The sequence below is a fragment of the Cynoglossus semilaevis genome, chromosome 8 (genome assembly GCF_000523025.1).
Source record: "Cynoglossus semilaevis isolate Cse_v1.0 chromosome 8, Cse_v1.0, whole genome shotgun sequence".
In the NCBI taxonomy this organism is placed as follows: Eukaryota; Metazoa; Chordata; class Actinopteri; order Pleuronectiformes; family Cynoglossidae; genus Cynoglossus; species Cynoglossus semilaevis.
Window position 1 is genome coordinate 21140829 of NC_024314.1, and position 12733 is coordinate 21153561.

At 38.5% G+C, this 12733-nt stretch overlaps 1 long non-coding RNA gene across 1 annotated transcript; it reads left to right on the plus strand.

Moving 5' to 3' along the window:
• Positions 1-3437: 3437 nt before the first annotated feature.
• Positions 3438-7866, plus strand: LOC112487336 (uncharacterized). The gene is made up of 3 exons (XR_003050351.1): positions 3438-5139; positions 5297-5429; positions 6568-7866. It is a non-coding gene; the product is annotated as an uncharacterized LOC112487336 (long non-coding RNA).
• The last annotated feature ends 4867 nt before the right edge of the window (positions 7867-12733 follow it).

The following is a 12733-nucleotide window of genomic DNA, read 5'->3' on the forward strand; positions in this document are numbered from 1 at the left end:
CATTACCTATCAGGCGACGATTAGAGCTGATCTTTGATGTACAGTAACTCCCCTCTACAATGAACCCATCAGTCACGTTGACAGCACACCTCAATGCTGTGTCGCTGTATTAAAACAGTGTTTGGTGTCAACAGTTTGTACATAAAAACGAATGTCTCAATTAATTGAATGAAATTTTAAATACCTTAGCACATATGTGTCAAACTCAAGGCCCGGGGGCCAAATGCGGCCCGCCAAGCCATTTTGTGTGGCCGTTGGGAGCTTAAAAAACATTTAGTAAAGTCCATGCAGCAGAGTTTCCTAACCTAAGTAATTAAAAGTTGTTTGATTACAAAGCAATGAACAATATTTGTAGCTTGAATAAATAATAATCTATTGCAGAAACATGTATTAGTCTGTTATGGACTAGTTACATCCATACCAGAGGTCCTCTACCTTTTTGTTCCAAGGACTGGTCGGTAGGACTTTATTCTGTGTCTGAATGACGTATTATTTTAGAATATTGCCAGATTAGATCTTTAAATAAAGAACGTTAATGGATATGACTGAATTGTCTTTAAATGAAGTAAATTAATAAAAATTAAGTACATTTTTTCAATGTGTCCCGCTGTGGACCAGTACCAAATGATTTATGGACTACTACTAGTCCACGGACCGTGGGTTGGGGACACCTGATCTGTAGTCTTCCATTTATAACCGGCCCTTTAAGGGGAAACTAAATTGCTGATGTGGGTTTGATACCCCTGACTTAGCAGTTCATCAGCTTTCCAAATAAAAACAAAACAAAAAATAAATATATAATTAGACTTGTCCTTTTAATGAAAATCCTTTTCACCTAGTCTGCAGCCAGGATTTGATTCCACATAAAAGGCGTCACTGCAGTTCTTCCTGCTGCCAAAACCCTGCAAACACTGATTGATGTGAGAATATTGGATGGATGATTTGGTCTCAGCGCTGTGGTTCCAGTCACACGCGTTACATAAGCCCCTGCTGGTGAAAGGAGACGGCGCTGTCGCCCTCACCCTCACCCTCTGTGCGAATCTTATCTCATCTCCTTCATTAGCCAATCTCGCTGCTCTGCCCCCCCCCCCCTCCTCTTCACTCCCGCCAGGCTTGCTGCTAAAATGCTAATGAGGCTCGTGCACAGCAATTACAGCGCGCACGCCGACAAGTTGCGATACTCACCTCCCGCAACAACCCCCCGAGTTGCGTCTGACTTAAATCAATAAAGAGGGACCTCACTGTGGGGTCTATTAATATGAGGCGTTACATTAGTTCAATTAAAAGTGAATTAAAAAAGAGTTTATTCAGAGACGAAGAGGAGCGGAGCAGATGAAGGACTAGTCAGGACTGAGGACTGAGAGCCGGGGACGGTTTCTGAAACAAGTTGATGGATTACAGATATTTACATTCTCCAGAGGGGAAAAAAACCCCACACAGATTTAAGTCATCTTCGTGAATATGGTATTAAACAGTGGTTTTACGATGTATGAGGCATCCGTCCTCTAGAGGTCGCCAGAGCGCTTCAGGGGAGGTGGAAACGAGAAAAGTGAAATACCCGGATAGCATTCAAACAAACCAACTCACACCAGGAGGAATGAATGGATTTGTTACAGGGACAGTTAGTTTAGTATATGACGTCACCAAGAAATATGACGTTTAAAGTTTGATGATTTAAAGTTTGGATTTGGTCCATTCATAAGGGAAAGTGATCAACATCACCACAAGGTATGGATTATGTGTTGGTAAAAAAGTCCTGCAGGTTAAATATATTCTTTATTTCTTTAAAAAAATAATTCATGACACTAAAATGCTTTTCAAAATCAACATATATTGCCATAAATGACCTCACTCCGTTAGCCAAAAGAACCTGCAGCTCTACTGCAGTTGATGGTTGTATTAAAATACTGTGTATTTTTGTGTTCCACTTCATTGTAGTCTCAAGTATCACAGGAGAAGCTAGCAGAGTCCTGGACCGTGGCCTTGGTGCTACTGATTACATTAATGACAGGTGCGCCATGCATGTCACCTGAAACTGGAGCTAAAGCTAAATGGAACTCAGCCATCAGAGTTGTAGGTCTTCGTCCATGTAACACACATACACACACACAATTATTTGTATTCATTAACACTTACCATTTTTTATGCCCTGTATTAAATTTACAATTTAATAACTCCACTTCATTTTATTTGTGGTAGCGTAGAGACAGGGGGGAGAGAGAGAGAGAGAGAGAGAGAGAGAGAGAGAGAGAGAGAGAGCATGAGGCAAATTGCTGGAGACAAAGGTCTACTCTGGAGACCGTCTTAATTTATGATGATTCATCTGTGCAGCACAGAAACACATTCCTCCCACTGCTCACTGTTTCTTAATTTGCCGCACGGCCAGATCTGCACAAAATGTTGTACTACTTTTTTTTTGGNATTCTGGTCTGTAAGTCTCCATCGTGTGCCTGCACACACAAATGAGCACACGGCAATCCAGGCACACGTTCTTGCGTGTTGTTTTGTGTGAGACAGTAGGGGAAAAAGTGCTTGTTTGTATACGGTTGCCAGGTAGAACTCTGCAGGGACTCGGTCATGAGTGTGCAGCCACTGTGCTCCACTGTGTGTATTTCGGAGAAATTACTGTGGGAGGCCGTGTGTTTACCGTGCATGGCAAAAATCATTCTGTTGACTGTGTGGAAAAATCATTGACACCACTCAACCCACAGGGCTGCCTGCACTTGGACCACATGGTGGCGCTGTGACTCAGCGTCAAAGCTGCATTAAGTGGCTGTGACACTCACACCTGATTCCTCCTTCTCCTCCATCACTATCTCCCATGTCCTCTTATTGGTCTCTCTGCTTTGCCTCTTGTGTTGATAGAAGCTGAGCGTCACACCATCTGTCATGACATGTTGTTGCTGTGCTGGAGTCTGCAAGGGGGCGATGTTTCATCGGGCTGCTCCTGGCATTGACTACAGGCCGTAGACCCAGGCTGGGATTATGTTGCACCAGCCTTAACTACAACAAAACGAAACACCACAAAACACTCATTCATATCTTCATAACGTAAAGAATATATATATATAAAAAAAAACACTCAGTAAACATTAGATGTAAATGGTGTTGTCGTAGTTGTAAGTTGCACTTAAATGGAGTGAGACTTACTCTCCAGGCAGGTTAGCTTTAGCAGAACTGTCATTTATAACCAACTTAGCAAACTAGCTAAAATGTAGCCACAATCGCTAAAACTTAACTTATAGGATGAGCGATAATTAACCAAAGAAATTAAACATGTACATTTAATTTATAAACCTATAAATAGATTAAATTAATGACACATATAGTATAAAAATAGCTATAAGATAACTAAAGGTTACAATAGAAAAACCTAGTTAGCCTGAAAGCTAGCAAAACCATGGGAAAACAAGGTAGGAAGGAAGCTTGTTAAAAATGTCTATAAGATAACTGAAGGTTACAATAGAAAAATCCAGATGTTAGCCTGAAAGCTAGCAAAAACATGGGAAAATAAGGTAGGAAGGAAGCTTGTTAAAAATGAGAATAAAATGACGAGTAAATTAATTACAAAAAAAAAAGAAAGAAAAAAGAAAAAGAACAAAATACATTTCTAGAAGTAGCTTTAAAAAAGAAAGACCGTAGCAACGTAAATAAATGAAACTAGGGGAACTTCAGGCAGCAGCCAGGGCTACAAGTGTAAACACAGTCTAGGAATTCACACAAGAATGATGTGAACTGATCAGATTTCTTTATGACAAACTGACATAGCATACACACACTGTGGCTATTTTTAGCCACTGTCGATCTTTCCTGTTTTTCTGTGGACAAATGTGTTCCTGACACTGTTGGGTTTAAGAAATAAAAGTTATTGCAGCGCTTTTGAAACTGATGCAAGAACGATCAAGCTTCACAATACGACGGATGACATGAGGAACCAGTTGGCAGAGACGGAGAAGTCGATGAAAAAAAAAATCAATCTTCAACCTCTGCCTTCTCCTCTTCCCTCTCCTCGCCCATCTTGTGCCTTCTCTACTTGATCGGACACGCATACGACACGTATGACATCGATATGTGTACAATCACAAACTCTCTCTACTTCTACACATGGACATTGAACGCCTGACCATTATTGTCCCTTGCAGTCAATCAATGATGGCCACACCATGTGGTGTTCATCACTTCCTGGAATCTATCATGTGGCACACTCACCGATTTCTTCAGATGATTTTTTACATATTTTAAACCATCGTCCAAATGATCGATTGTAAACAAAATAAATAAAAACAAACTTGTGGTTGACTGCACAGAAAACTGATAAATAAGTAAATAAAAACAAACTGATGCCGTCTGTACAGTAAATGAGACCATTTCTATTTTGGCCATACTTTCATTATTCTCATGTAACATGATGTAGATTGTGGATAAGAAATTGTATCTAGACCTGAGGCTGTGATCAATACAGTTTGTGCTACGATTGATCTCAGTTTCAGCGTAGCTAAATTTAGGCGCTGAAGCACTTTTATCAAGAAGACATTCCACTTGTATGGTCACACCTAAAAAAACACATTCAGGGAAATAATAATAATTATAAAAAAGTGTACACCATTACAATAAAATGCCAGTTTATGCAAAATTTAAAACATTTAAATCAGTTGGTCAACAGTAGTAAACAGGCCCGAGTAAGTTACTGAGTACAGTTACAGGGTGACTGACAGAGATTAGATTTTAGAGAAATTAGAGAATTATCATATTGTTTATTAGCATTACTTTTATTATACTTTAGGGTCAAATGCAGTTTCGTTTGTTTGTCTTGTTTTCTTCTAAGGGAAGGGAATATAAACGTCATTTAAAAAAAACACTGTCGTTTTATGATGTTTAAAACAGCGCCCCTCTAAATGTTACGTGGTGAATCGGCGTTCAAAACGTGGTACTGCACCCTGTCGTCTGAGGTGAGGCCGGGCTGAGTTTGCTTGGTTCCCTTGGACATTTTCCCCACGCCACCCTCTGGTCAAATGAGACTGCAGCAATTAATGGGAAGCACTGCACACTAGTTACTGGGTTTAGTTTCCCCCCAGTTTGTCCCAGAAATGTCCCTGAGCAGCTGGAGAAGAATGTGGAGGAAAGAGAAACTACTGGCAGGTAAATATATGATGACACAACGATTAGTAGAAGATTAAAATGACTGAATGATTGTAATGCTAACATGATTTGTTAAAAAAGCTTTCTTCTACTAGCCAGTTTACACTGTGTTTTTTTCTGTTTATTTATTTATTGCTATTAAACAAAATTATAAAAGGAGGAAGAAGAGGAACAAAAGGAATATCAGGAGACTTCATGATGCTCTGTCAACAGCAGCTTAGCCTGATGCTAACGTGTGAGTGACTTCCTGGAGCGAGCTGCAGAGGAAACATGGAGTTCCATCTCCTCAGGTGAGTGTGTGAAGTGAATTATTCCAGCAACAATCACCCAGTGTTTAATCAACATCATTTTATGTTTACTCTGGAGTTTGAATGACTCAGTGTTTTATAACAAGGCTGTTTTGTTGTAAAAGAAAAGACACTATTGAATGTTAACAACTTCACTCCCTATTTTTTAACACTAAGAAACCGTTGTCCACAGAACATCATTCTTAATCATTCTCTAGTAAAAGAAAAGAAACTATTGTTGTACACAGAACATCATTCTTAATCATTCTCTCGTTACTTAATGTCACTTTGTTTTATATTTGACACAATTTGACTCAAGGATTATTTGAATATACAAGGAGTAATCACAGAGTCCAAGACAAATACATTTTTTAAACTTCATTATAATAATAATTATAAGTCTTTATTGAAGTATGAACATTTCTGTTTTGACACATTTTACCATCACGTCTTTGTCAAATTTTACGCTTTGTTGCACTTTAAAATCAGAGTACACTGAATTCAAAACCAATATACCAAGATTATTCTGTGATGTAGACAACCTTGCAGCAGAATTTAAGCCACAATGAGCCTAGAAAAATAATATGTTCCTTGTCCCAAACAAATGCAGGTTTTTTCGCAGGTTTTTTTTTGAAAATATATGTGTCATTCCTCGTACTTCAGATGACTGCCAGCGGCGACAGTCACAGCATTAAAGGACGGGGTTACAGCTCACGCTGTGGTTGTCGTGTGTTGACCTGACCTGTTTTACCTTGCTGTGGTTGTTTGTTTTTCCACATCACGGATGAGGCCTCTTAGGTGTGATCTCTTGTGTAGACTTGAGGTAATTAAGTGTCACCTCGCCCGTGCTGTCAACAGTGTTGTCTTTGAGCTCTCGCTTTAGCCACCGTCACTTTTCATTGTTTCGAAGCATCTTCACTCAAGCACACACGTACGCAGAAACACACTTCACAATAAAGAACCTAGGTTTGTTGTTGTAATGTCTGGGAGACGCTAACGGAAACCCAAAAGTTAGTAAAAATCTTATATAAAATCTCTACTAAAAGCATGAACAGCCTGGAGTACAGAAACTTTCCTCAGCACAGTTCCACACTGTCCTGGAGAAAAGGGACAAATGACTTAATATTTCTCCTCTCTACAGTCTTTGAGGTCCACTTGACATTGGGCCAGAGGCGATGTACAGCCCGGACAGGTGGTCAGTCCATAACGAGGACAGCCCCCAGAGATAAGCAAGTTACATCTACAGCTGTGGTGAGTTTCAAATCAGATACACATTTTTAACCTGCTTGTTTTTTTTCTTCACCGACGTATCTCTTATCCACACACATGCTCCCTAAATCGGTTTGGAGTGGTAACAACGTAGAATCTACAGAGACAGACACGGTTTTAAATCAATGGCTAAACGTTTTGTTATGCTGTCAGTATTTCCCAGCGTCTTCGTTGTCAAAGCTGTTCATTTTTGCATGATACCGCCATCTGTCTTGGAGTTGTTTCCAACTGAAATGTGTTTCCCTTGAAAGTCACCTTGGGGCGGTGGTTCCCAAACTGGGGGTGGCAAAATCATTCATCCAAAGTAATTTTACTTTTTTTGTTTTTAATTTGGTGCATGGTGGGAAAGTTGCATGATTCATGATTTCTAGTTACATTCCTTTTGGAAACTGTATCAGTTGTGTAGGATTTGATGGATCGATGTGGGCGCAACAACAAAAGGGAGTGCCTTAGAAAATGTAGGAAATAAATATTAGATAATCTATGGTATAATTGGTCAATGTACATGACGATGAATGCGCTGTGTCATGTTGTACCAGTTTATATAACAGGTGTTTCAGTGAAATGTGATGGTAGCTTTAGCTTAGCCCCTTTCTTCCCTGTATCACATAAATCAAAGCCCTGAGGTTTGTGGGTTTTAACATGGTTTAAATCACATTAGATTCACACTGTTGAAGATCATTTAGACATAACAACACAAAGGAGCCTGTAAGTACTCGGTGATCCTTCATCGGCCCTGGTGGCTCATTAATCTGACTCCACATGATTATGACAATCATTTGATTATCATGTCCATATAAATTGCTATCTTAATCTTTGCTAATCTAAGGTTTTAAGTCCTGACCCGCGGTGGAAACAATGGCCTGCTGGGAACAGCTACACACCAGAGCTGATTATGAAGCCAGTCTGTTACAGTGTGTTGCTGAATATGTTTGAAATTCTTGTTGAATCCTTATTTGAGAGGTTTGCGCCTGTTTGGTCGGATGGGTGTGAAATATGTGTTCGTTTTCGTCCAATTTAACAAGTGGCATATGATTTTTGTTTTTCATGTATGCAGTATAGATCAGATTTTTCACTCATCTATCACAATAAAATACCCTAATTAGTCAGACAACTAGTCAATGAGATAAAAATATTATCTTGGAGTAGATATAAACAGATACCTCAGGGTGAAATATGTCAAAATAAATAATATTGGTGAAAAGGCAAGTTACAAAAGAAATTGCTTTCAGTAAGAAAATGAATGAAAACAAGCCATATCTTGTTTGGTCAGTAATTGCTAAAGCTAACATATAGCCAAATGATAAATTTGTGCTGCTACATAGCTAAATGTATGGAAAAATGCTAAAGATTAGCAAGAAAGATGTTTTCCACTTTAGTGTTGTTTCAATGTGTTTTGTTTTAGCATAAATTGACAAAGTTGCTTAGCAAATAAATGCTTCCAAAATCCAAAAGTAGTATTACAATCTTATCAGTTAACATTCAGTAAAACATGGTGAATTAGCCTAAGGATTTTTTTATTTATAAAATAGCTAATGCTCAGAATCATAGCTAAAAGCTAAATATTTTTATAAAAGAAAATAAGAGAAATACAGCTAGCTGTTTAGAACAACGCAAAATGGTTGTTTATTCACAAAATGATGTTGCTGTTCTGTTAAAAGCAACTATAATGGACTGAAGAAAAAACCGCTCTCTGTGTCTCTGTGTGTAGTGAGCTGCTATTCTTACATCTACGGTACACGGGGATAATAGCTAGAACACTCTGTCAAAGGCTGTTGGCTAACGGCTAATTTTACATTTTGGTGTATGTCTCTGTCCTATCACCGCACACACACAGACACACACACACGGACAAAGAGACATACCAACATCCTCAGGGAGTCACTGCTAAGTTTGGATGCTGCTAAGTCTTGCCAGGAAATCCTACACCCCTCATTGTCCCTGAGAGTCAAACCTTTCACATATGACATTTGAAGAAAAATGGTGCTACAGTGAGAGAGCAGGTGTAGAGATGTCACAGGTGTGACTACGTGTTTGGGGTTGATCCATTTCTTCCAATTATCTGCTTATTTAGACAGCTTTACAGACGCTCCAGTGACGTTTGTTGTTGTTGTTTTGTGCTAATTGAGAGTTGCTCATATTTAGGGAGTGTGAAGTCAAAGAGTCAGCTTTGTGTGAAGCATTTGACGCTGAAGGCTTTAGGAAGAGAATCTGAGCTATGGAGCTCACACTGAACTCACACTTCCTGACTGTTGAGGATAATGTTGGCCCACCAGGCCGCAACATTACCCACCAATAATCCAGCAGCTATTTAGTCTCTTCACCACTCTGTGGGTGGGTGGGTGCAGCCCAGTGATGTCACCTTAAATCTGGCCTTTGTGACCTGAAAGTACCTCAAGGTCACGTTAGCATTTGATAGAATGCAGAATATTTGAGGTCAACTTAAGTCCACGTGTCTATTTAAAAACAACAACAACAACAAAAAAAAAGGCAATGAAGCATTTTGGCTATGCAACAAATTCAAATGAGTTGCTTAGTAGTGTTTAGCCTGTGTGGCTAACTTTAAGCTTACTAGGCTAACATTTAGCTTGTTGTTGATTTGATTTAATCTCTAATTGTTGTTATACTTCAGTTGTCGGTCGTTCTTGAAGTGAATAATTGTGTAGGTCTTCACGTGCCTCCATTCAAAGTCAAACACTGATTCTGAATAATTGTTAAGGGATGAAAACAGTTATAGATTTGATCATCAGTGCAGCTAAATACACAGGATGGAGTGGGTGTGTGTGTGTGTTCACCTGACGACAGTAAACAGTGCTAACTTATAATCACCAGATTGATTCATATTTATTTCAAAGTAGGCCATAAGCCTGAAAAAAAATTAATGATACTCTGTCACGTTGCAGGCGTCTAGAGCTGTCAGTCAATGCCACGCAAGCCAGCAGTGCTGTTGTTACCATGGCAACCATACTTATTTTAATGGCCAATTCCAGCTATTTTCCTTTTGTGCGAAGCAATATTTCTATTTCTATTCTCCTCGTCACTCGGAATCTGTAGTTATCTGGCAGCTGCGTCAGAGTTCTTGTTGCGACTGAATTGGCTTTAAGAAAAGTGTTCAGGAAATGGAACAAATACGGTAACTCAGGGTTGGTTTGAAGTGTCTGAATTGTCTTGGAGAAAAGATGAAACATTTTGGATTAGAGAGAGAATTTTTTGTTGTTGTCACAGAGTGGACACTTCAATAGTATTTAGTATGAACCTATTACTTAGAAAAGTCATACAAACATGTACCCTGCAGGGTATTTGGCATTTCTTTGTCAGTGTAATCCTTTAGATTAGATTTTTTTTTTCTTTCTCGCAGCTTGTTTTTGACAGATCATCCGAGCAGAACCTTTTTCTTCTGTGGTGTCCAGCAGCTTTTGTGTGACTGGTGATAATTTGTAGAGGGCTTGGTTAACTCTGGTTCCATTGAGTGGTGTAATATTCCACCTACAGTGAATATTACACCATGGATTATACCAACAAATCCTCTGCCACAGTTTTTAAAAATATTGTCCGTCTTTGTTGCTTGTTATATATTTTTGCACTATTTCTGTTGCACTGTGTAGTGTTGTCTGAGTGACAATGGAGTTCTATTGTGTTCCGTTCTATGAAAACTACTGGCCTATAAGTATAGACAGTGTTGGGCCGTCAATAAAATGGATCATGCAACACAACAGCTGAGTCTTTCAATGATTGTTGACTTAGTGTTGCTATTCCTTTTTTTTTTCTAAACTGTCATGTTTGTACAACGCCACATGTCCTTCAGCAGATCCACTTATGAATTTCCAATACTGAACACAGTCGCTTTTATAAATACCGCCCAGAGAGGAGGAGACGCTTTTTGCAGTGCAATTTTGCAGTGTCCTTCAGAAAAGAAGGAGTCGACACCACTTTATTCTCATGTAAGACACCGCCAACCAAATTCAACCTGACAGGTTAAAAAAAACGCTAGAATAATATTCTGTTCGATTGAAAAGCCTGAAATGAAAAAGTGGTTTATAATTGAGTGACGGCAGCAGAAACCCCCAAAAAAGAAGCTTGCTGTTTTATTGCTAAGGCAGAATCTTTTACTGGCAAGAAACGGGTTCTTCTCCAGACAGTTGAGCATGATGTGCTGCCATGTATTCATTTAGAAGAAGGTTTTCATTCACTGTCTCAATGTCAAGGTCAACAGAAACTGCTTTATTTACTGTCATGTCTTACATGTAGTTATTGTTAATGTACTAAGTCACAGAGGTCATTTTACTTCCAATTGTATCAGTACAATAAATATAGCAAAATGGCTAAATGTTAGCCTATACATACAATTGCCAGAAATTACAAAATTACTTTGTGTTAAAATGCAATAAATGTAAAAAAGAAATATATAAATCCAATTGGCTGAAGCTTTTTCCAGAAATTACAAATGCAATAAATGTAAAAAAATAAATATATAAATCCAATTGGCTGAAGCTAAACATAAGCGACATTATCTTAAAGTTTGTCCATAAATGACTAAAACGAATTAGTCATTAGTTAAAGGTTTGCCCAAAGGATAACGTAACAATCCTCAAAATGACATATTGGTTAGTCAAAGGTGCTGAGTCAAAGGGTAAGGGTCATTTTGAAATGATACCTCTCCTTTTTTGACAAACATATAGTAGCAAACATAAGTACCCTTATTCTAATGACATTAAATTATAAGTCAGCTTCAATAAAAATGTGTTCAGATATGACTAACATTTTCCCCATGGATTTCTAATTATTAGCCCATGATTTAGCAATACTGCTACAACAATGGGGGAACAAAGCTGGGGAACAAAGGCTAATTAAAAAATAAAATTAAAATATATTAGACATAAAAAAACCCCATAATGGTAGGACATACATTTAAAAAGCTAGCAAAGCGTTACAAAATGTTGTTCGAAATAAAGTTAGAAGTGAAAATGTGCCAAAGACAGCCAAAGTAAACTGATACTGACAATTACAACAGTAGTACTTCAAGGTTGTCGCGAATACTAAATGACATGAATATAAATATTGAAAGTCATGAGTGATGACATTCTGATAAATCATGACGTGTGCTGACACTTGGCTACTGTGACATGGAAAATGCAAAATCGATGCACACTGCATTTGATGGCATAAAACCCCCCCAGTGCAGCTGAAACAGAAGCGGGCTACTCTTCATCTGCCAGCTCCCAGATCAATGTGATGCTGTTTAAAGCAGGGGAGTAAACCCAGGCGCTCATTGAATATTCCATTCTGTCTGTGGCAAACCGAAACTCTGTCCCTTTTTGTCTCCGAAGGCTTTATCTCGCATACAAACACGGAGCATCTTCCCGTAAAGACGCAGGCATCTGGGAGAAACATTAATCTTTCTAGATTGTTTTTGTCGTCTGGAGGCCACATTTCTCAAAGGAAATACTCTCTGTCATTATCTATTACAAAGAAACAGTCGAAGTTCTGAAAAATGTGATGAACATGACTCAAAAGAGTCAGGCACAGGCAAGCCCTCACACTTTGGGTTCACGTTTTAATCATTTTCTCAAATTACCATATGTAAATGAGCAGCAGTTAACATCTGTGTAGGCTAACGACTCTGCTGTTTGGGAAAATTGCTTTGGTCCAAGTTCACTCTCAGTGTTTTTTGTTTTCACAGTGGGTTTTCAAAGATGGATGGTTTAATCCTGAAGTGTTTAAAGAGATGGATTATGGATATGGGTTAAGGGCAATCATTATGATGCAAAGTGAATAATTGATTTTGGAGCCAAACCCCCCGCCCCCAAAAATACCCCAAAACAAAATGATCTAAAATTGCCATCGCAGTTGTGTTTTTGGAAAATACAGATTAGCTTCAGTGTAGCAAAGTAGAAGAAAAAAAAAAGAAAAGTAAATAAGAAATGATTTAAAATACAAAAATATAAAATTCTTAGTATGGGAAAGTAAAAAAATGACTGAGATTAGTCCAAAATATACACAATATGGCAGTAAGTAACCCAAAGATTTGCTTAGGTTTA